This window comes from Oryzias latipes, chromosome 13 (genome assembly GCF_002234675.1).
Source record: "Oryzias latipes chromosome 13, ASM223467v1".
In the NCBI taxonomy this organism is placed as follows: domain Eukaryota; kingdom Metazoa; phylum Chordata; class Actinopteri; order Beloniformes; family Adrianichthyidae; genus Oryzias; species Oryzias latipes.
Genome location: NC_019871.2, coordinates 1,937,707 through 1,962,734, shown reverse-complemented (window position 1 = coordinate 1,962,734; position 25,028 = coordinate 1,937,707). Strand labels below are relative to the sequence as shown.

The 25,028-nt window shown below is 43.5% G+C and overlaps 1 protein-coding gene across 2 annotated transcripts in view; it reads left to right on the top strand.

Annotated features, from left to right (window-relative positions):
* Positions 1 to 25,028, top strand: part of LOC101172994 (leucine-rich repeat and fibronectin type III domain-containing protein 1-like protein) — a 275,228-nt gene that overhangs the window by 29,528 nt on the left and 220,672 nt on the right. The window lies entirely within an intron of this gene.

The following is a 25,028-nucleotide window of genomic DNA, read 5'->3' as shown; positions in this document are numbered from 1 at the left end:
GTCATCGGTTGATAGTCGGTGTGATGCATGACCTGTCCTGGCATGTTTCTATGTTCTATGTTATTTAACTACAGGCCTCCGTTTACGGGCAAATAACACATTCCAACTTTTATTGGAGGCATTACTGTTCAGGAGCCCTTTAAAGCAAATCCACAACACTTAAAAAGTGCTTATGATGGGGATTTTGATGGCTCCTAATGCGCGGCTGAGTAAAAGTGCAGTGAAAGCGTGCCGTCGAGGCTGCGTCACTGCAGGAGCTTTTGTGTGGCTGAGCTGTTTGTGGATTAGAAAATCCCGTGTTAATCTTGTTAGATTAAGTCCAGCAGGCTTTAATTCAGTCAATAAACGGATGAGGAGTTTTCTACAATGTGTCATTAGTTACTTACATTTCTATGTCACAAAAAGCACTAAGTTAGCAATTAATGTGAAATTGTTATTATTTTGGTTAAAATTCCCAAACTAATCCCAGGAATATTTTAAATTCAGTCTTTGTTACCTCGTCGTGTTAAACTCCAAGAACTGACAGGGATTTTCCTGCAGCTTTAAACTGGATCTGTGTGGGCAGGGCATTGTGATTTACATGTCACCATTGAATTCTTAGTTCTAGAGCAGGTGTGCTTGCAAACATTTGGGGAAGGGGGGGGGGGTGCTAAATGCTTCATTCAAACTCCACCCTGACCCTGGCAGGAGGAAACAAAAACTACTCCGGATCACAGACCTGCTCAGCCCAGCGCACGCTCCAGTGAACATCAAGACGTTTAGCACAGCTACACACTCTCCTGATGTTCCCCCCTCTCCAGCATACTCTGCTCTTTCAGATACTGCCCCCCCCCTTACTTTCTTCCACTCTTTTGTCCCCCCGCTGACGGCAGAGTTGGTTTGACTCGACTGTTCTCAGGAGCACATTTCCATCCTCTCCGTTTTTTTCCTTCATGTGTCGCGGACCACAATTCACTTCCACATTGAAATGTTTGAATGTTCTGAGAAAATGAGATACGAGACGTTTGAGGGCTCCTCCTGACAGACAGCTGACCGAGAGGCTTTTGTGTATTCATGCAAAGTGCAAAAACTGTACAGATCAAGAGCATTTCATTTGGTTAGCCAGGCTGGATGTGGTTCTTCTAGAGAGGACACTCCAACCTCCGCAGGATCACTGTTACCTGGAGAAAAATGTGTGCGGTGATGCCGGAGAGGAGACGTATAGTAAGCGTTTTGAAGAACCATCTATTTCTTATTCCTTGCTATAGATTTACTGCTCTTTCATGGTAAATGGTGTATTCTTGTATAGTGCTTTAGGCCCAAAGCGCTTGACAGTCCCATCCCCCCATTCACACACTGATGGCTTCCGAACACTGGCACCAAACAAGAGACATAAAAGAGAAAAATATGTGTATCCGCTGTCCTTATCTTGTTGTAGAAGATGCTGAGACCCTCCCAGACACACAGGTCTTTGCGGGAGGACTTTGGAGTGTCTTTCAGTCCCAATGGAGCGGTTCTTTTGCACCATTTCTTCAAAGGATTTTCATCGAGCGTCTTTGCACGGGAAGGTCAGCATCTTCAACTCAGAGGTCATTTCCATCGATTTGAAAGGATAGATTTTAGGAATCTATGACATGAAAGGAAAGAACTGATATAGTTCTAAGTAGTCCATTTTGGTCTAACAGGGTGAAAAGATAGCTTTGCCCGTAGCAAAACTGCCAATTTATCTGTTTATCAAAGCTCTAACCCCCACATATGACTAGCAATGGGAACCAAAACTGTGTGCCAAATTGGTACTGGTGCTGACAAATACAGTATAAAACCACTTATTTCTGAGTTTTGTTTCAATCATTTAATTCTATTCAGTTTTGCTGTGAAATTCTAGCCAATCTTTTATCTTTCCAGTGGTTGTGGGGGGGCTCATGAGACTGGGTGTGGCCAGAAGGGTGGGAGCGGAGGTTCCTCACAGCAAAAAACTCCAATTCAAGGATATGATGGATGGATGCTCTGAAAAAGGCTGTCGTCGTGACGATGAGTGGTGAAGTCTGTGTTTCTGTCAGAGATGTCAGAAAGAAGGAAATCAAGCATCTTAGGCACAACCAAGAGCTCACCCACATCCTGCCATACTGCCTCATCACACTTTAATCACAAAACACTTGAAAAGTACCAGTTGGGCACCTGATCACATCCAGGTGGTGCCCATCCCTACATATGACCATGACTTCATGAAGGGGATTTACAGACTAAGACTACAAGAGAAAGAGGTTGAGGTTTCAATCAAGAGCATTTTAAAGATGAAGGAAATGGGAATTTGTTTTAAAGAAAAACTTCAAGTCATTGCAGACATTGAGGAAGTCATCTCATCTCTGAGCGTCTGTGCAGGACGCATTCTGTACGCCTTCCAGTGGAAATGCTCAAACGCGTCTCACCAGTACAAGCCTCAGGCAGACCATATGGCCCCACATGCCGGGTTTCTGTTGGCTGCCTGGGAAGGCCTCGGTGTCCCCCGGGAGAGCTGGTAGAGGTGGCTGCCCAGAGCGATGTCAGGGAGTCCGTGCCAAGGCGTTTGCCCCGAAAGCCGGCCCTGAATACGAGCGTGAAAGGATGTTAACGAGCTGCTGATGTGCCCAAATCCATTTGCTTGGAACGGCGTTCATCTTCCTCCTCGTTTTTCAATTATTCAAAGCAGAGCGGCCGATTGGTCTTCCATTAAGTGCTTCCCATTAGCAGTAACTGAATGGCTGCTAACGTTTAGGATGTGAAACAGACACTAACCAAACTGTTCATTCACTCAGATCAACTCCGATTTTTTGTTTAAAAGCTAACCAGGAATTCAACAAAACAGTTTTGCCTTTTTACTGGTCGGAAGCTTTTTTTGTTTTTTCTCTTTCTGCTTGATAAATCAGCTCAGCACCGACGCTCTTAAGTGTTTTTATTCTTCAGCTGCACAGAAAATCACTGTTGCTGTTGAAAGCAGACAAGCTACTCAAAATAATGTCTTCTGCTTCATTTAAGAGGCAAAATATCTGAAAGAAGGTGAAACAGGATCCCAGTTTGGCTGAAAATCAGACAAGTGATCCTGTCAGAGTTCATTGAAAATGGGAAAAACATTAAAATTATTTTTTTTACTATGACTAATAGGGCAACAAAAAACTTCTGTTACATTATTTATCTGTCTCAGCTTAACTAAATAAAAAACTCAAACTGTTGGAAATTAGGATTTTTGAACAAAATGTATTTTCCATTTAGTTTAACAAACATGAACTGAAGGTCAAACTGCAGAGGCGTTTGCGGTTGCATTTCAGTGGTTTAGTGAAGACGAGGCTTAACTCTTCGTTTTCATAGAGAAAATGGAGAAATAGTTTCACAAACCAGGTTTCTTAGCTGGTTGTCTTTGGACTCCTGCCCTAAATCTGATCAAACCAGAAAACTGCTCATCAATAACGATCAGATGCTTCAGGGACTCGGATTAATAATCTGTTCAAACATTCGTTTGCTGTAATCTGTCTGAATGAAAGGCTGGATTTGATCTGCAGAACTTGTGCAGATGCTGTTCTAATGGACATCACAGAACTGTGACCCCACCCACTCTGGAGGAGGAGCCCCCAGTCTGAACACAGAACACGGTTCTTTTATGTTCAATAGGATGGAACCGTACCGTATTTATTGAGTATGATGATAGAAAGCACACAAAAGGATGAAGAACAAGCGACTGTTTGGCCCCGGTTAACAAAGCACAGGATGGAGGTCCCGGCCTGACGACTCCAAAGTTCTCTGCAGCTTCACGTTTGCAGATGATTTCCTGAATAAATTCCTGAAGGGGTGATTTTAAAAACAGAGGCTTTTTCCTCTCCAACATTCAGATGAGACCATTTTTTTTAAAGAACTTTTAATGAAAATGATGTTTTTGGTGTTTTTAACATGACTTTTCTCATGGTGGAGATCCTTTATAAAGAAAGTTTAACCTAAAATTGCATTTCTGATTATTTTCTTTATTGTGAAACCGGAACAGATGACAGAATGCTGGTGGTAAAACATCCTATTTGTGACATAGAACATACGCGGGGCGGGACGGGGCGGGGCGGGGCCAGAAGTTCCCTGGTCCGCTCCGTTCTGATACATCCCCCTGCAGACAAATAGATCCATGAATGTCTTTGTTTTCATCTTCTGAGCTGGAATCTGCATCAAAACTCTACGGTTTTTCTTGCACGCCTGATGTTAGGTCGGGGGGGTTAGGGGCTGTAAACCAGCAGGAGGGCGTGTAAACGGAGAGCTCTCAGCAACAGGGAGGGGTGCGGGGTTGGATGTTGTCTAAAAACAATCATAATTAAATGATCACTGCTTTGAAAGTAGACCTAAAGGTATTCGGATGATCTCCAAAAACGGTTCTGATCCTGCTCTCTGAGAGGCATTTCAGAAGATTTTGGACCTTAAATCTGAGGAAAACTGACACGTTTTCTTTTTGACGTCCATCGATGTGGATCCAACCGTCGGCTTTAACCAACACCTTCATGTGGGGCCGGTCTGTGCCTTGATCATCATCAGCAGATAAAGAAAGAGCTGCTGTCTGAAGGGGGGGGGGGACGCTCAAGGACATGCTGAGCAGTTAAAATCCTTTTTTAGTGAGAAAAGTTAATTATGGGCTAATAATTCTGTGATGACTCTGACACATTAGTGTAATACTTCATTTCACTGAAACTGAGCGTCGTTGCTCTAAATTTCTCCCCTCATGTGTGGGAAAGGATGACCAGCTTCCAGCTCTCACCTGTTCTCCTGACTGCAGCAGCAGCAGCAGCAGCAGCAGCATCTGGCTGTTTTCCAGCAGCATGTGTCCTTGAGAACAATAACAACACCACACACCCCAGATGCACACTGGGGGGGGGCGTAATGGGATTTTCCCTGTTTTTGTTGACCTTTGGAGTGAGCTGGATGGTCTGGAATGGGAGACGGAACCAAGAGTAGCAATGGATTCCAACTTTTTAAGCCTGGGGACTAAAAAAATAGCTGTTTTTCATTTTAAAAGGCAGTTTATTTTTATATTTTTCCTATTCTGGTTTAACATCTGATCTCGTTTGTGAAGATGTTAAGACTGAAAAAGAATCCACCTTCAGCTTGTTCAGGTTTCTTTCACAAAACTGGTTTATCTGTGGGAAATCCTAAACATTTTACATAACAATTCTGTTCTGTTTATTGGTTCTTTTCATGAAGAGGAGCTCAGTACATTAACATATTCAATGCATCATAAAACCTTATGACTGAAAAGGAGCAGTGAGGAGAATATTATGGTTTATTTTCGGCTGTATTTCAAAGCTTAAAGGGAAAAAAAGACAATCCTTGCCGCCTGACACACAACACCAACAACACGTTAACAGATTCATCAAGTTTGATCTTTTATATACTTTCTTATATAAAAGTTAAGTTAAACAATATTTACTGTTGGAAATTCCAAACGTTTGACCCGACAAAAGCGAAACATCTGTGATTTTTATCTTCTGAAGTAAAAACGTTGTCAGCTCTCCGGCACGGCTCTGGTTTTCACTTGAAGCATGCCAAATAGAGTCTGTGGATAATTACTCTCCTCGTGGTTTTCTATTATCTCTAACATGAACCATGTTGGAGGAGTGAAATGAAAAGCGTGATTAAATTAAACTGGCATTGGATGTGCATGATACTGTGAGGTTTCTGCTTTGTGGGTCACATCACCACAGCTTTGTCTGCTCGTTGTGTTTTGCACCACGGCAGCTTTCAGTTTGCTGTGAATGTTGAAGCTTTTTTGGATATTGATTTATCTTCAGATCCATCAAAAGAGTTTAAACAAAGTTCAGCCAGGAGAAAAATCCAAACTGAAGGGAGGATTTCTGCTAAGTTAGTCATGAGTTCATTAAGAGAGGCTCCTCTAGGTCAGGTCAGAAGAGTCCAGACAGATCTGGTAAATCTCACGTCTTTATCTTAATAAGACCTAAAGAAAAAAACGGTTAAAGTTGTGGTTTTATTCAGTAACGAGCGTATCTGTATCTGGGTCTTCTGCTGCGTTTTTAGGTTTTGTTTTGCTTCCTGGAAGCTGGTCAGTCAGACCTTCGTCTTTCAGAGATGCAGGCTGAGAGCTTTGGGATGTCCTCAGTCAGCTAAGAAGAGTTTGATAACCAAAGTTTATAGATGAATTGATGGAGAGAACTTTAAGACTTGTGATGCTGTGCACTAAACCAACGAGTGACTGTTACGGTTCTGGGCCGTGTGGGTGTGTTGCCGACCTGTCGGCAAAGAGACGACGGACATAAAAGGTCCACCTTCCTCGTTCTTCGGTCTCTCCCTTCGGTCGTCCTGCCGTGGTCCAGGTTTTTGCTGCACCACACATCACCAACCATTGATTTGTGCATTCTAACATTGGGTTGGTCTCCATTCTTCTTTGTCGAAAGCAAACCATAACAAATGGGGGGCTCATCCGGTATTTACAATCTTTTCTGAAGCATGTTTCTTCTGGTGACTCTTGAGTTAAGTTTCTGTGACATTTTTCAGTAAAAATAGTCTATTAGAAGCCGTCTGAACCCTGAGCTGAAGGCAGGAATCCTAATGTTCTCCAGGAAGACTTTTCTGCACAACAGTTTGTTATATCAGTGAATCCACTTGCCACAGGAGTTGTCATTATTTGTTTATTATTTTAATGGGCTCTTGGGCGCCCCCTATTGGTTCACGTCTGTATTCTATGTGTAGCAACAAAAACTTAATTAGTTGTGACACAGACATGTCTGAGGTATGTCGCATTTTGCAGCACCCCGCATTATTATTTATTTCAATTTATAATCATTGTCTCATTGTGATATTTTCGTAGTATATCATTTTAATGTTTCTTTGTTTGGTTAATGCATTTTAAGTTATCTAATCTGTGTATGTTTAATGGGCTTCATACTTTTTGTAGCGTGCTGCGTGTCCATGTGCGAGAGTCTTCCATGCTTGACCATCACCCTGTACATATTTTGTTATAAAACTGTTTTTGTAAAGTGTACTTTTTCAGTTGTGACACAGACATGTCCGAGAATAAAACACAAAATAAAAGACAAGCTGGCCGTCCCGCCGTTCCACAACAAAAACACAACGCAGAACAATCCTCCTGAACCAGCCGTCATCAAGACTGAGCTGGTTTCACCGGCAGGCAGGCAAAGGAACCGAAACAAACGGCACACTTTCATATTTCCTCTTCAAATGTCTGTTATGGCGCCTCCGTTTCCCACAGGGATCCTCAGGATCGGATCAAAGACGGAAGTCTTCATTGAACTGAGAACAAAAGTGTCAACAAAACTCCACGCAAGCAGGATCGTGACTGACAAGTCATCTGCACAATGATGCAAAACAGCTCCAACTTTATTAGGACGACATGACACTATGGAGCTAAAAGGCGGCGATAAAAATTAAAGGCCTCTTTTCTGTACGTGAGCAGCTTGTTTTAGTCCCACGTTAGTTCTGACTGGAAGGTCTGAAGCTTTTTCCCTTTCAGAGGACTGCAGGAATCTGAAGGAACGTCCGTCCTGGACGTGTTTCATGGTAAAGAATGCTGGTTGAAGCTAAGAAGATCCATCTGCTGCACTTTTACTTTCTGGATCCCAAATGCCACAATAAGCAGAAAGAATCTGACTTAGACAAAAAAAACAATCTATAACTTCAAAAATATAATAATGAATCTAAACCCAGGATCTAGCTTTTTGAACATGAAGCCCCTCCCACCGCTAACATTTAAAAAACAAAGGGAAACCATCAAATATACCATCACTATAGATATTGTATGTATTTTATGATTGGATTGTGTTACATTACCTCTTAATTTTCACAAAATGATATATATTTTTTTGAAAATCATTCAGAATAAAAGCAGTTCACAGATCTTATAGAGCACTAGACCTAGCTGAGCTGTTCAAGTCTCTGACGGGCTCGGTTCTGGTCACCCGCCCATCTTGCCTTTGGGACACTGTAAAGCAAACCGAATTAACCCTCTGAAACGGGAAAGCTGTGAGCATTGAGGTGAACTGTGGAGTGAGCCATCATGGCTGAGTTTGATCGCATTCATCTGTCACGGTTTGGAGTGGAGCCAACCTGTAACTGTGTGTGTGTGTGTGTTTGTGTGTGTGTGTGTGTTACGTGCAGAACATCATTTTGCTTCAAATAAGCATCGAGTCTTGATTACATCAAAACCACTTTGTTGTCCAGTTGTAACACAGGAGCTTCAGCTGAAGCGTTGACGTTCTTTGAATTACCATAATTCTTCAACCGTTTACATAAATAACCTAATTCCAACAGATTCTGATGCAAAGAAAAGCAGTTTGGTACAAACATGTAACACGTTGCTGGATTACGGTGGTCCAGAGAGCGGTTTATTTTGTGGCACTGGCAACATCTCCCGTTTTAAAGGCTTGAAATCTAAAAACTGACCCTTTTTGCCAATCTGCATTAATTTAGGTCAGCGAGGTCAAACTCATTTCACTGAGGGCCACATCAGCATAGCGTCTGTCCTCAAAGGGCCAGATGTAACTTATACATGTAACTAAATGTAATGCTAAATAAATGTAACTACTCCTTCATGTTAAATAACTCATTATTTATTTACTCTAACTTTTAAAGTGACTAATACAGTTGCATAGAAAACATATGTTTGCTTGTTATTTAAGCATAAATCCCTTTAAATTGGATTCTGTCAGGTTAGGTTATATCTGGTTATGTTATATGGACAGCGTTTAAGTCCTAATGTATATTTGCCCAATCCGATATTTCAAGTCCAATTCCCCCTAGATATGAATAAATACACACCATTTTTTTATTTTTTATTTTAAGAAAACTTTCGTGTTCTTACATAAAATGACATGGGGGCCACATTTGGCCCGCGGGCCTTGAGTTCGACACGTGTCAAACTCAAGGCCATCTGTTTGGTCATCGACAGGACTTCTTTCCAAGCTTTATCTCGCCAAATCACTGCTTTGGCCGCCTGACTCCGCCCACGGCGAAGCCCATTCCATCTGTAATCAGGACCAGCATTCCGACCCTGAGCCTCCTGCTGTTTGGAAAATGTTCCCCCTGTTTTTGGGTGTGATGGAGACATCTCACGGCTCCGGCGGGTTTGAGGAGCTGCTTGAAAATTCTGTTTTTCTCGTGGACATTTCTGCTTGATCCACACATTACCGTCGGAGGGATCCACGGGAAAAATGACCAGAAAATGACTTTCTGCGTCATTGACTCAGACGCGGTTAAAGACTGACAAATAGAGGGGGGGGGGGTTGCACAAAAACTGCATCCAATCACTCAGCCCTCCACCCCCACCACCCCCGCTCGACTCTAATGTGCTTCAACGTTACCTCTGAGAGGAAGTGACGGCGCACCGGTCATCTTTTCCCGTCCTCCACAGGCACCTCTGAAGAAGAGGAGGAGACGGTTTGATGACTGAACTCATAGCCCCTCCCTTTTCTGTTGCCATGTTAAAACTGTCAGTGTGCTGAGCTACTTAATGCTGCCACTTCTGTGGATCCATCCGTAAACAAATCAGAGACGTCTTTTAGGCTTCCGTTTGGAGCTCTCAGGAGACAGATTGTGCCGACGTTTGAAATGTGTCGTCTATAAGCAGCTGACGTCAGTAATTCAAACTTTTAACAATTAAAAACAAATCATTTAGGAACTAAGAATTAATGTTTCGTAATAATTTTGTAACTTTAGCCGTCAAAATGGTGAAAACGTTGACCAGACTGTGGTGAAAAACTCTGATCATCTTCCGTGTTCCCAGTGGCCTTTCAGCCACGACGACGGCGTCTGATTTGACAGAATCCCAAAAACCTTTGTTGTTTTTAGGACATAACCTCTGCAGAGCGGCAGGAGTTCATTTGAAATTCACCTCTGAGTTGTGGGCGGGACTGTTGGCGTGGAGTAGGCCGTCCGTCCGTCCGTCCGTCAGAGCAGGGAGCTTGTGGCCCCCCCAGCATGAAAACACCATTTCCATCAGGGTGGGTCTGTCTGAAGGATTCAAGGTTCGGCCTCCAACTGCTTCTTCTCAGTTGAGTTTAGGTTTATTTATTCTTTTATTTGCTTCTCTTTCCATGGTGGGTCACTTCTTTTTTGTTTGGCTTCTGTTCTGCGTGTCTAACTTTAGCAGAAAGCTGCTAGAACCAACAATTGTAATCAGGGATTGCAGTGTTTTGTCTTTAGCACTCTGCATGCCTCGGGCTGTTCATGGGGGGCTTTTTTAATTTTTATTTTACATAAAGATGCCTGACTTTGAGAAATTTGACGGAACAACAGAATCCATGAAAACCCCCCACAGAAGACACAATCTGCTGCCTTGTGTGTCTCAGATGCAGGTTTTGAATACTCCAGTGGAACAATGAAGCCGCACAGGGAGGAAGATTTCATCAGCGTGGAGGTCAGGAGGGGCAGAAAAAGAGGAGATACAGAAAATAGAAATTTGGCCGCCTGATATGGCAGAAGTGGAGCGCGTCGGCGAATGAGGGGAGAATTGGATGCAGGCTGGAAGTTGATAAATGGAGGACATACAAAAACGTGGGAGATTAAAACAGCAGAGAAGAACAGGAACCAATGAAACGAGGACAAACTAGCATGAATGCTTTAAAACAAAGAGACGAAAAAAAACAAATAAAGTGAAGCTTGTTTCTGTGATTCACCCAAATATCTGCTGGTTTTTTTAACGTTCTGTTTTTCTCATTGCATGTTTCCTGATGTGGCTGAGTAAATATAGATTCTGCTTTTTACCCAGAATCCTCTGTGATCAATAGCAGGCGGGGTCCGTTTGAGCCGTTGACAGAGGAAGTGACTGCAGTCTGCTGATCTTTGTTAGGCTGTTTCTGTGCTGCTGACTCCCAGCGCCTCAAAAACACTCTTGTTAGTGAAGGTTTTTGCCGCGGCGCCATCACGCCGTCCTTTAACCATTGAAATGCTTTCAGTTGGATAAAAATGGAATTTTCTGCTGTTCTCCTCTTCATTTAAACATCAGGAGAATTAAAGCAGATTATCCAAAGAAATATTGTTGTTTATTTGGTTTTAACTTGGAAGCCCGTTTACAATCTGTTTTCCATAAAACTTTCTTTGTCTCTACCTGATTCACAACAATCTGAAGGATTTAAAAAATGACATGTTGAGCCTAATTTTCTTTATAAATGTCCATCATCATGGGAAACTTGCTCATGATGAAGCCTCTGAGGCTAAATCTGATCTGGATCAAAACAAATTAACAGAATTAAATAAAAACTGTCATCAGTATACAATTTGGAATATCAAAATCTATTTTTTCTGAACTTCTTTTCCTCCTTCTCGTTCTTTCTTTGGCTTCATTCACTCTTTTTTCACATCCACCACCTCCCTCCCTCCTCTGGTTCTTTCAGGTGTCTGTCCGGTCCTCTCAGGTTCTCCACATGAGAACCCTTCACAATAATCTCACTATTTTGCTGACATGGACACAGAAGGCTTAATCTGAAAGCAGCATCAAACACAGCAGAGGTTCAGGCGACCGCATCCGTCCGTGATCCAGAGTGCAAAGGAATGTCGGGGGAGTTTGCTTTTTTCCAAGGAGCAGCTGTGGTTGTGACTGACTGGACTTTCAGCCTTTTTGACTCACATTTGTGACTCTGGTTGTGTCTTAACCCCCCCCCCCCTTACCCCTACATAGTGTACTATATAGTGGGTTCGCCGTTCTGCAGTACTGTCCCAATCTACAATTTCAAAATCCAGTGCCCTAGAAATTTCCCAGAAGTCTGCGAAAAACCGGTGAGGATTGAAACCCACGAGAGCAGTGAATATAGACCACAATGCATTGCGTTTGGACAATTTTTGCCAAAAAAAAATGTATTTAAATGTATTTTTTTAATAAACCATCAGCGTTTTCATCATAAGAAGACAGTAGACTCATGAATAATCAATGACGTCATATCCGCCGTTTAAAATAAAATAAAGTAGTGAGCGTGGTTTGCTTTTAAAATCCAGGGCACTAGATATTTTTTAGTAGTTAGGGCGGGAATTCGGATACGACCTCTGAGGCGGTTCTGGAGCAAACAGGCTGTGGTGGTTGCTGATCCCGCCGTCACAACAGACCTGGCGTTGATCGAAAGTGTTCAGTCTTTTGTGTTGTGAAGCACAAAACAACATATTTGGGTTAAACTATTGTTATTCAGTTTATGTATTTAGTTATTTACGTGTAAATTAGTCCCAAAAGCTTCCTTTTTTTCCAAATGACATTTTTCTAGATGCAAAAAAGCACAAAGAACATCCAGTAATGTCCCTCAATCTCCACTGTGCACGTGCACGTGCGCATGTGTATTTAGGCCAGTTTCTCTATTAGTGGCACAGCTGACTAATCCCTGGCAGAAGCGAATAATCTGCCTTTGTCTGCCTTTGTCCTGCATGTTTCCCGCTGTATATTGCTTATTTCTAAGCATGCATCACCACAGCCAGAAATAATCAGCGAGCAAGAAATCCAAATGAAAGCCGCCCCGCTGTCTCGGCCCATCCCAGCCAGCAGCTCCAAACACGGCCCCAAAACAGACGGGGGCGCGTGGTTGCAGAGAAAACTCTTTAATAATGGAGCTCAGCAGAGCCAAACGGCATCCAATAACCAGCAGCAACAAACCAGGAAGTAAAACAAACATGAATCCAGGCAAATCCTGGGAGGTCAGGAAATCTGAGCGCTGCTGAAAATAATCTGGAGCAGTAAGTAATGAGAATTTGGCCGTGCTGTTCCAGTAATGGAATTACATTTTTAGTAACAGCAGCAACATGAAGGATTACAACGCGTGTGTTTAAGGCTTTACATAACCCCATCCCGCCCACGTTTTGGACGGGTTTTTTCACCGACGTTGACCTCCTGATTTTATTTCTGAGCAGCTGACAAAAAAAACAAAACAAATATCAATAAAAGTAGAGTTCAGAGTTACTTTAAGAGAGCTTTAAGCTACATGAGAGACGCAGCAGTGTGCGCGGATGCTGGATGTCTGATTGTCAAAAAGCTTCCATCATCCATTCGTTTTCTTCACCGACCTCCAAATCATCAAACTCCTCATCACAATAGATCCGTTTTCTTACAGTCAGAACATGGAATGTGTTTAGAGCTAGGATCTTGCCAAGGTTATTTCTGAAAACACGAGCCAGTATCACAAAACTGACACAAGAGCCCAGTAAGATTCTGCAAGGTGAGGCGAAACAGACAACCGTCCGTCCAACGCCTCTGTCTCCAACAGCTCTGTGGATGTCGGTCCGACCTCCTATTTTATTTACAATTGGTTACAGAATCTAGGAGGAGCAAGGTCAGTAGATAACAATCCACTCGTTTAAACTTCTTGCTGCAGACATGGGAGTCTTGGTTCATAGTTCCTGTTTATCCAGACATAATCCAGACATCTCCATCCTCCAGATGATATGTGGAGAAGAAAAATAATCCCAGCCTTCAATGTGTAGGTCTGCAGAGTTCAAAAAGCAGTCTGAAAAACAGCAGTTGGAATGATAATAAAGTGAATAAAGTTTATACATCCAACAGATTCCACACTGAATACATGTGGAACTTGTTTTCTCCTTATCTTCTGATACCAGTAAAAACAAAATCCAGTACTTTTTTTAAGTCCACCAAAAACTACAAATCCCAGAGCTTCATCTTTTAACAAAAGGTATCATTGAAAAGCCCCCAATGTCCTCTGTAGATACCAAAAGGATTTCATTTTGTAGTTTGCAGTGACTGGGAGACATTCGAGTTTAGAAATGTCCTCCATAGAGGACACGTGCATTGCTGGTAGCCAGTCAGGAGGATATCGACTGCGTTTCAATGGTGTTTAATGGCTGTTTATTCCATCCAGAGAAGATCTGATGCATCATTGCAGGTTCTTGACTCATTCACTCCTAAAGACTCCTAAAGAGAATTTTATTTTGGTTTTTCTTTGTTCTTTGCTCTGCTGGACAGTCCGTCTGTAGTTTACCGCTGCAGGGTTCACTTGCAGCTCAGTTTATAGCAGAAACTCCACGTCTAAATGTTCGTTCTCCAGTGTCTGTTCTTCCATCAAAGGAATCGTGAAACACATTTGTTTCCCAAATGAGCTCACCCACATAAAAACAGTTTAGCTCTCTCTCCAGTCTGTTGTCGTTACTTTATGTTGAAGTTACATGAAACTATGATTTATTTATCCAGGCGGACTAAAAGCATAAAAGTTTAATGCATCTGCGTTTGGCAGCAGTTTGCTTTTGTGTTGATTTCTGATTCGGAACGACCTCCTTTCACAATGAAAAGGTTGACATGAAGTCAGGAACCTTGGAGCAGCAGAGAAAATGGATTTGAAAGTTTGGAAAAACAAAACAAAGCAGGAATCTCATTTCAATGCTTTACACCTTCGCTGACTGATTAAAAAAAGACATGTAGGACTATAATCAGTGAAAGGAGGCGGGGCTTACCAAGACTCTTCGTATTTTCATGTGAAATACAGACCGTTCACTTCAGGACATAAGAATGTGCAGCATTTCTTTAGGTTGAGTAGACATAAAGTTGGAGAACGTAGATGATTCTCCTTCTGTCTGAGATGTGTTGGTTTGAATTTATTATAATTATTTATTAAGGCTTGATTACTGAAAGCATCTGCCTGTTAGGTGATGTCATGAAGTAATAAAGTCAGTTTCAGGGCTTTCTGTTGGTTTAACACTCAGCTGGAGAAGTTTACAATGAAATGAAAACTGGATGCTACACAAGAATTAAAATAATTTAGAATGTCTTTTGGGTCTTTCATGGGTTGTTTGTCAAACTGCACTAACTAAACAAACCTCCTGCTTAATTTAAAGACGTGGTGAGAGATCCTGCGGATCTTAAAATGTACTCGGTAGCGAATGTGGAGCCGGTGCAGCTGGATTAACAACGAGGTGACGCGTGAAAACTCGGTTGAATTGGTTAACAGCCTTGCAGCAGCGTTCTGGTCAACCTGGAGCCGTTCTAGAGCCCATGTCTGCTTAAACATGTGAAGATGGAGTTGCAGTAATATTGGTAAATCAGATAGAAGATAAAAACCACTTCCATTCGTGGGACTCGTCCTTTTGACGCAGCAGTCCCGCCGCGCCCTTGACGTGTTTTTACCTCGTCTTTTAAACCCCAAAGTGATTAGTGCAGCACAAACATATCATGCTGCAGAATGTCTCCTAATTGCATCAGAAGAATGACTGTGTGAATACATGTGAGAAATTGTTTTATGCGTGAAACCGAGCGTGACTGAAGAGCAGCATCTGTGCACGACCCTGAATAATTAAACTCTATTTATATATAGTGAAGAAATGATTCAGATGCTTTTTCACAGTTAAGTGTTGCTGCCGGCGGTGAATCACCCAGTTCCCGCTGCATTGGTGTAGCGGCTCGTGTTAATACTGACTGCTGGGCATGATTCACAGGATAATCCTGATCGGGGTCAAAGGTGCGCTCTCATGCAGGAACAAAACAAGAGACGTTTACAGAACAACAGAAATAAGGTCGAGTCTGGAGGACTGATGTTGGATCTCTGAGCACTGCTGTGCTCAAAACCACTAACGCACACCCCCGCAGACACACTCACTCTGCATCACTCCCATCCACACTTCGTCTCCATGATGGCCGGTCCAGCTATCCTCCTGTTTCAAATGGCTTTATCCCGACCGAGGCAACGGCGAGCCTGCAGCCAGAGCGCGCTCTGCACAGGTGACCGGTTCATCCCACGGCTGAGATACAAGCGTGACGGATGATGATCAGGGGGAAACTGAGTTTATTAGGCATGAGGGCGGTCCAAGGAGGGTCTGGTTTAACCACGGTTAACCCTTTACCTCCAGAGCTTTAGCTCCACTGGAGACTCGCATTGATAGTGTAAACAATGATATGTCAGTGAGTGTTTTAGGTGTCACTGGTGACATCTCCGGTGTGAAAGAGTTAAAGAAATTTCACTAAAAAGCTGATTTTGATGTCAATGTTTTAGGCAAAACTAAACGCTAACCTTCACGGCCTGTAAGTTAGTTCAGGAATCTTTGTTGATTCCACTGTGACGACATTCAATTATTACTACAGCCTCCATCAAAGGTCGAGGTGACATGCGTTGATTGGCGGACCATCATGACAGCAAAAGAAAGCGTCAACGCAGCTCCAGCGTCTTCCTCTTTGCAATCTTCTCTGAATCATCATTCAATGACTTGAGTTTAGGAAGTACCGAAAGCCAAGCGGAAGAACGAGCTGCTGACTGACCTCCATTGTTGAGCTTTGCTCTTTCTGTAGTCGCACGACTAAGACACCAAACTACGCCATCGGTCTTCACACTTCATGCGCAGAGACGGTCCAATTCTGAGTGGAATCGCTCACCTGGGCCATTCTAAACCAGACTGGACTGGACCGCACCGCTCAGTGGAAACGAGGCTTTAGAGCCTTTTTGATTGACAAGTGGATGGGCTCAACCGAGCTTCACGTTTACTTTGTCCCATCCAATCTGCCGTTGTCAGAGCAGCTGTTGAGGTAGGCGGAGCTAACGCCGGTCAATGTGCCCGGCTTCGTTTTCTCGGCTCTGAATCTTCTGGGTCACGTCAGAGATTATCCGTCCACTCGTTGCCCCGGCGGACGCCTGCCTGTGTTGTTAGAGCTGAGTGGAAATAAAGGTGACTGGAGCAGGTCAGTTTAGCATTTCAGCTCTAGGTAGGTGGTTACACAACAAGTGTTGGTTCACTCCAATGTGAAGGGCCTAATCAAAAACAGAAAAGGCAGACTTTCTCCAAAATGTTTTTACCTTCTGTGCTTAGGTTTAAACGCCCACTCCGATCGTCTTTTCATCTAATCTCAAAGTGGTCATTTCCACACGTTCCACAATAGTTCATTAGAAATTCACCTCAGATTTGTGGCTGGGACTGTTGGCATGGAGTGAACCTGCATTTATTTCCCATCATGCCTTTTTGAGCTCAACATATGAGAAAAATGCCACAAAAACATGTTAAAACCACCATTTTCACTGGGGTGGGCATTTAAAATTACTTCAAACCTCCCTTAACAGTTTTTTTAAAAATATTTTATACTGATGGTGATTCAAAACATTGAAACTGGTTTCAAAAATAGATGGACAGAAACGCGCAGGTCCAAGCGCTCCAGGGGCTTCAGTCGGGCCGCAGCGCTGCCATAGCTTTTTTTCTCGCCATTGATTAGCCATCATTTGGGGTATTGACTTCCCAGCTGTTCAGCCGGTTGATAATTTCATCAATTCAAGTTAATTTAACATGCACATCAGGTTAATAGCTCAGCGGCCCCGTTATTTACCACTGCCTTGTCTGATTATTGTTGCCGCTCCTGACGGCGCGCTTTCAAAAAGGGAAGTTCCATGCGATGGAAGCTGAGACAGAGACGGTGAGCCGAGCTTTAAGCCGCTTCCAGAACCACAGTCAGAATTATTCTGGAACTCTGGAGCAAACCTGCTCGTCCGACAGCATCACCACGCGCTTCCACTCGCATTTGCACGAGCGCACAACCCCCCCACGCGCTGGGAGAACGCTTTGATGTGAACGCGGAAGATGGAACGAAAGCGGCCTTTAGAAGGAGGCGTGGAGACGAGGAGCGCATCCTTCACTTCACCAGTTTGTGGATTCTCCACACTTTAGCACCGCCGCCTTCTGTCTTTGTTAGCTTAGCGGTCCTTCTCCCACACTTCTTCTAAAGACGGTTCAGAACGGAGAAAACGGTTTGATCTCCACTTCTCTTCAATTCTTTTGAAGAACATGAAGGAGGCGGATGAGGCAGGAAGTTGGGTTTCTGATGCCAGGAGCATCCTTCCTGCTCCAGATTGGTTTGAAAAACAAAAGAACCTGATCACTTCACCGTATAACCACTAGGTTGGACAATCCAGTCCGTTTCTCCGATTCCCACTGGTCCAGCTTTACAGCAGGAGTGAACGTTGTTATGGTAGCTGGTTTATGGTGGACCAGTGGCTTAATTCAATCATCCCACTGCAGCCAGATGTGTTGCTGCTATTTTTAAAGCATCTTTAGCTGTTTTCTGACTTCACTTATCTTTGTGTTTCTATTTTTTTTTGTTTTGTTTTGTGAACACAGTTTAATAATTTTTGTTTCTTTCATGCAACATCATGTCCACACTTTTGCCAGCCCCCCAAAGCTAAGGTCATTTTTATACTGGTAACAGAAATAATGGCCACCTGTGATACTAGAAAATGACAATGTTCATAAAATGATAATTAAATAATTATTGTAATTTTTTCAATCAAAAATACAAAGAATAGTAGTAGACGCGTTTTCCTTTCCCTCCTTTAATGGACTGTTTACATATGTGCTAGTTTTGAAATAATTCAGTTCTAAAAAACCTTTACTGAGTATTTTTTTATTTTTATTTTCCAATTAAAGAAGACATCGTGTCATTGATCCAGAACATTGAGGATGCTGGAGTTGGCCTCTTTCAGAGTAGCAATCACTGAGGTGAATGAATACATGTGTTTTTGATTGACTGACATTTTCACTTGGGGGGGGGGGGGTGGAGAAAACCGCAAAATTCTTAAATGGACTCCATATTTTTTCTAGAGCAGTTTTGGTCCAGACATCAGCATGGAGGTGACGTTACAGGGAGTTTGTGAGCATCTGTCACATCTAAATTTGGCGTTTTTGTCTGGATATCATTTTCCCATTTTTCTCTAATTTTAGTGTTTATGCTCCATTTGCCGTGTACTTTCCCGCCACCCCCCCAGTTCTCCCTCTCTCGTCCTCCCAACCCTCTGACCATTCACCGTGTCACCTCCTGTCTACTCCTCTTTGTGCTCCTTCTTCTCCTCATTCTTCAGCAGGAAAATGGTTTAATGGAAAAGGCATTTTTACAAACACAGCGGACCGTTCCGTTGAAATGGTCGTATGGATAAGGATCACCCACTTTTGACAGAACAACGGATGTTTTTTTTCTCCTTCCATCTTTTTTTGGACCTTCCTCGTCACCTCCTCCTCCTCCTCCTTCTCCTCTCCTGAGGTTTACACATCTCAACACAAAGCCTCATTCGTCCTGTTTCCATGTTTCACCTCACAATCTGTCGTTTTCTTTGCACTGCTCCTGTCACAGCCATCAACACTCCTTACCTGCAGCTGCCTCCTCCTCCTCCTCCTCCTCCTCCTCCCCCACATCCCGCCCTCCCCTCGGTCTGCTCCATGTCAACTGTCTCCTGGGGGCAGGAGCGCAGTGAGGCGCCTGCAGAGCCAAGACTCTAACAAGCAAAAGCACTCAACAGGATGGAGGTGTGGAAAGGATGAGGGGAAATGAAGGCAGCGGGGGGGGGGGGTCACCAGGAGATGGACGAGACCTACAAAGACGAGCGGCGGACGGGAGATGTTAGGAGAAGCGGCAGCGAGGTCTGCAGATACAGGGTGTCGATGATCAACGCAGTGATGATCAGTGAATGGAGCTCAGACTGCTCTCTAACGCCTCCATGCATACTGATGCAAACACGCATCAAACCGCTTTGGCTCCAACATTCATTTAGCATCTATTTAAAAGCAGAAGCAAAAGGGAGTTTTGTTTTGTTCTTTCGTAGCGATGTCGAGGGTCAACGGCTTCTGTTAAGATGCAGTCGACACCAAAACAAAGAAACCCTGAAAGCTCCAGATGCTGGATTCTGCCTCAGAGCATCATGCTGGTGTTCTGATGTGCTGAGATTGGTCATGGGGGGCGGGGGGTTTGTGGTCTCTGGCCTGTAATGGGTCTGCTGTGGTGTATGGACCATAAATCTCACTTTCAGGCCCCGTTTGATGAAGATGAAGCGTCTGCCAGAACCATCTAGAATCTAGCCAGTAAAGCACATCTGTGTTCTGTGCATCAACTTCATCCAAAAAGGCTCTGAACTGGCGGACACAGTCTATTATTTTAACAACACGGCGCACGACGTCTGCCAGTCTGATTGTCTGAGCACACAGCTGGTTTTGCACTACTTTTCCTCCACATTCGGAAACTTTTGGGGAAACGAGAGCAGTGAGGCTAGCTTCCTTCCCAATCAAATTTCATAGCTGTGGCGCAGTCTTGTGCTGTCCAGGGCCTCGTGAGGGCGGCGTGCTCTGACCAAAGTTTAGCTAGTAGCTCGCTAGGTTTTTTTTCTTTCACGCCTCACCTTTGTATTTGGAGAAAACTGCATGTTTAGTCTTGTAGTGGCGACGAATATTGTATTCTTTCAGTACAGCCACGGATTGCTGGCAATTAAGACAAACAGCTTTAGAAGAGATTTGTGCAATAAAATGATCCTCCTCCCATATGTGTTTAAAATGCCTCTTGTCTGTTTGTCCCCGCCATTGTTGCTCCATCTTGAAAGCATCAGGAGTGACTGTGAAGGCTCTTGGGAATTTGTAACACTATTATTATTATATTTTTAAATAGCTAAATTGTGTCTGAGTTGAAAGCCAAGTGCTGACTCACTCGCTGCTTGTTTCCCGAAAGTGCTAACAGCGCCACCCGGAGGCTGGGAGGACATTACAGTTTTGGAACACCATAGATAATGGCTTCCACAGCCACGACCAACAGAAAAATGTGTTTTAGTCGAATTCTCAAAAGGCTGACATGCAAATATTTTTCACACGTTTCCATCGGTGAGCAAAGGAAGCTGCAGTGATGAAGAAGCTGAGGCTGAACCCTGAGCGCTCACACCAGATGAAGCTTCTGCTGCTTCCATTTCAGCCTCTCACAGCAGAGCTGGGAGGAACGCAGGAGGACAGACAGAGAACAAAGTCTGCCGGTCTTTCTCCAGCACATGCAGAACAGAAAAACATGTTACCGCTCTCATTGAAATCATAAACTTCTTTTAGGAAGTTGATGATTGATTGACAGGTTGGAGAACATGGTCAGAAACTCTTTCTTCCAGAGGTCCTAAAGAAACATTAGGGTCCATTAGCAGCTGAAGGGTCCACATGGAGAGAAGCAAATGAATCCATTTAGAAGAATTTATCCATGAAATACTAGAACAAAAATAACAATAACATCTATAAGGTGTTACGCAGGTTTTCTCCTATCTTGATGAAAAAAGTTTGGTTCAGTTAAAGCACTAAAAAAGATATAGACTAATAATTATCCAAGCCTCCGCCAATAAGAACCACATTTCTACACATCCACCTAAACCAAAGTTCTTTTCTTTTGCAAGGCTTTAAAATTACTGTTTCAAGTTGTTTTTTTTTTTTTAAGTAAAAGGAATTATAAAGTGTAAATGTTAGCAGAAGAATGCCAAAAAGAGAAGGAGCTGAAGAAAGCAAAAATGAAAGTCTGCTTCAGTGAATGCTGATGCACGTGCGTGTGCACGTGTGGTAGGGGATCAGGACATTGCCTTTGGGGCTCGTCTCACACCAGCATCTGCTTTGTCACATGACCAGTCAGACCAGATTTCTCTGTCTTCATCCTCTCCTCATCTTCACCTCCTTGGATATATCTGTGCTCTTTGTCAATCTATCGTTGCCTTAAACATATTTATGCAAATTCAAAGAGTGAGTGAACGTCTAAGAAAGGGAACAGCCCAGTCAGCGGGCTTCTCTGAAGGCTGCTCAAATGTTCAAATCCTCCAGAACATTTCTCAGAAAAAAGGTTTTTCTCTGGTGAAGGACGAGTTCGTCACATTCAATTTGTTTTATTGTCTGAAGGTGTGGATATAAAACACTAGAATAGAGGATGAAATGTGGATGAACTCCAACATCCTGATGTAGATGTTGTTCAAACTGTTGGAGGTCTTTTATGGAGAGTCTGATTAAACTGCAAACAATTTAAGGTTCGTCCGAACAAAGTTATTCAACGCAGCTGCAACAAACGATGCAAACACGCCCCTTCATTGGTGGAAATCTATGATTTGATCAAGAAAGACGGATTAAATCAATGGTAAACTTTGGCTGTGTACAAAACACCGGTCTCCGAGGAAAAGGGAAAATCCAGACCACACAGCTAAAAAAAAAGTGGATTCAATTTAAACCTTAATGATAATTAAACAGCAAACGTAACAAAGGAACAGAGAATATAGACCCAGAAAGACAGAAACGGAACAAAAGAGGAGTTATTCGTTCAGGAGAAGCATTTTTCCTGAAATTCTGTCTTTGTAAAACTGACAGAGCAAAACACTTCATTACTTTTAGAGCCTGTTAACAGAACCACGTTTGCAGAGAGAGCAATGAATGCTGAGGATTGTGGGTAACTGGTAGTGTGTGTAAGTGTGGGGGTTGACAGGGTAAAAATGTCAAATGTAGCCATGGATTCATGGCATGGGTGGGTACTTAGGTTTAAGAACCCCTAAATGCTGATCTGTCAGTACGGACACTGCAGACATTTCATCCCCATCTGTCTCGGTTAGAAAGGAACCAGGAGTGAATCCTGTGGAGGAAGATGTTGGAAACACTTTCTGTCTGCTGGATGAAGAGATTGACCATAAAGAGCTTGATGTAATTTTCTGTACCGGTCACAAAAGGTTTTTTTTTCTCCTCAGTTTTGACCAACTAGATCTGGAGGGAGAGGACTGCATCGTCTGCATAAAAAGATCTCATACATGGTTAGCCATGATGTCAATGCAAAAAAGAATTTAAAAAAAAAGGTTGGGACCGTGGACAAATCCCTGTGGAATACCAGTATTTATTTACATGATCGTCTGTCCTCTCGTGTCGTACCTCACTGCGCTGAATGGATAATAGTTAGTTCTACAATGACCTCCTGACCCTTCCTGTTCAGAGTTCAGTTCAGAGAACAGAGTGGGTTCAGAGGTGGAAGCTCTGCTCTCTGGTCACTACATTTCATTTTTGTGGGGGAGTCTCTGACCCCCTCACGTGTTGAGACCAGTTAGTATTTCATCAAGAGCACTCCCAGACAAATTTCAGAAGAACGAGTAAGACGAAAAGTTTCAGAGTCGGGAAAGCCAGAAACACACGAGAATTATTTCTTGAGGAAGATATCCGGGTGGAGCCATGTTGGATTTAGCGTTGCCCGTGGAGAGCGGCGCTGCGGCCCCCGTTCACAGACTGACTGGCATCAAACCGTCGGGCGGTTCAGATCAACATGGAGGCCTGGTCGTCACAGAGCGACAGGGTGGCGTGGGATGGCTTCTATCTTGTTCTTGGCCTCACAGCTCTGCAGGTTAGAGGAGAGGCTATTTTTAAACTTCTCTGCTTATATCCAGCTCGATTCCAGAGAAATCTTGTTTTTGTGTGTCTGGAATCACAAGAATATAAAAAATATCATCATCATTGGTTCCAAATTTCAGAATTCTACCTTAAATAGTTTTAAGTTTGTCCGTTTTGTTTTTCTGCATCACACTGGATCTGTTAGACTAGCTCCTTTACCTCCTTTGCTTGGTTCTCTCTTTCACTCCGTCCCTCCTCTTCATCTCTCTGCCCCTCCCTCCTCGTCTGTTTACACTCCTTTTCTGTTTTGTTGTCATGCAAACAAGCTGCATGACTTCAAAGTGGCCTCCTGGCAGCGCTTCCAGAACACACGTTTGATGCCCTGCGTTTGTTTCGCAGCAGAGTTGGATGTGTCTGTCGGATCACAGAGCGGCGTGTAATCCTGTCAGCTCACGGTGGGCGGCTGCGCCACCCTCAAACCGGAGCCGGTTTCAGGCCTCAGTCATTTTAAAGAACAAAGTTTTCTGCTGCAGCAGATGCATTCAAAGCTCTCACTGCTCCATTTTCAAATGTAGGAAACTGTGGAAGTTGAGATCCCTTTTTCTGGTTTTTGTCAGAAATGTCTGCTGCTCGCAGATCCAGGTGAGGTTTGAGGGAAGCTGTGTGTCTGCAGGAGCGCTGAGATCCTCCAATAAGCAGAAGGATTTATCCGGCCTCCGCTTGCAGAGATGCCCTCGGGCTCCGATTTCTTCTCGCCGTCGAGTCGGGACACAAATGGCAGGAAGTCGTGCCTCGCCGGGCTGGAGGCTCCCTGAATCTGGCTCGCTTGTCACGTTCAGGTCTCACCAAGAAAGTCACAGAAGAGCGAGTAACGAGCGCAGAAACATGACCTCCAGCAGAACGGCTCTGATTGCTTCATTTCTGCTTCTGTCAGTGGAGAACTGTTCCGAAGTTTACTTCTGCTTTGTTAAGGAAGCCGGCAGCAAGCCATTCAGTTTCCCACTCCTGAAGCATTAACATCCCAGCGGTCCACTGCAGCGTGACTGACGGGGCTGTGGTGCAGCGTAATCCCATTTCCAGCTAGACGGGACATGCTGTGTACACACCAGGTCAGAGCCGGCAGACATGCCAGCGCCACGGCGACTCACCTGGTGTAGAAACGCCACAGACGTGCCTCATTATTGATCAGAAGAGGGGCTGGTTCTGTGAAGTCATTCAGCCGCTTTGTCTGCACAGTTTCATCCACTTTTTTAGGAAAAAAAGAAGCTTTTTGAAATAGAAATGTTTGAAACATAAACTCCAGCTACTGTCAGTGTAGACCCAACGACCGGCAGCCTCCTGTGAAAATCCTTTAGAGAAGCAACATGTTTTTCATTCTCTCCTATCAGACTGCACAGCTCCTCCGTGTGACGAGGTCATCAACATTTGCACAGCTGTTCATTTACTTATTTGTTTGTTTGCACTGATATTTGTTGAGCTACAATTCATATTATGACTTCTTCTTTTCTTTAAGTGAATTTCTCCCTGTGAGATAAAATAAAGTTTAACTAAGTTCAAATAAAACTAAAAATGATTTTTTTCCCTGCAGCTTTTTATTTTGTTTTAGATTTTTTCAGCATGTTTGAGGATTTCTCAAAGCTGTACTAAAAAAATGAATAAAACCACCAACATATGAAAAAGAGGCAACCATGGAAAATAAAATAAAGAAAAGATTCAAACTAAACCTAAAAGGATTTCCTGAACAGAATTACAATATCAAAAGCTAGTAAGCAAAACCGTTTGAATCAGAATCAGCTTTATTGGCCAAGTACAGCGCAGGTACAAGGAATTTGTCTTCGGCGTCTTGTGCTCTCGTGTCCTCCTTCCACTTTCGGCTTCTCCCATCAGGGGTCGCCACAGCGAACGAGTCGCATGGTAGATTTGGCAATGTTTTACGCCGGATGCCCTTCCTGACGCAACCTTCTCAAACCGGGCTTGGAACCGGC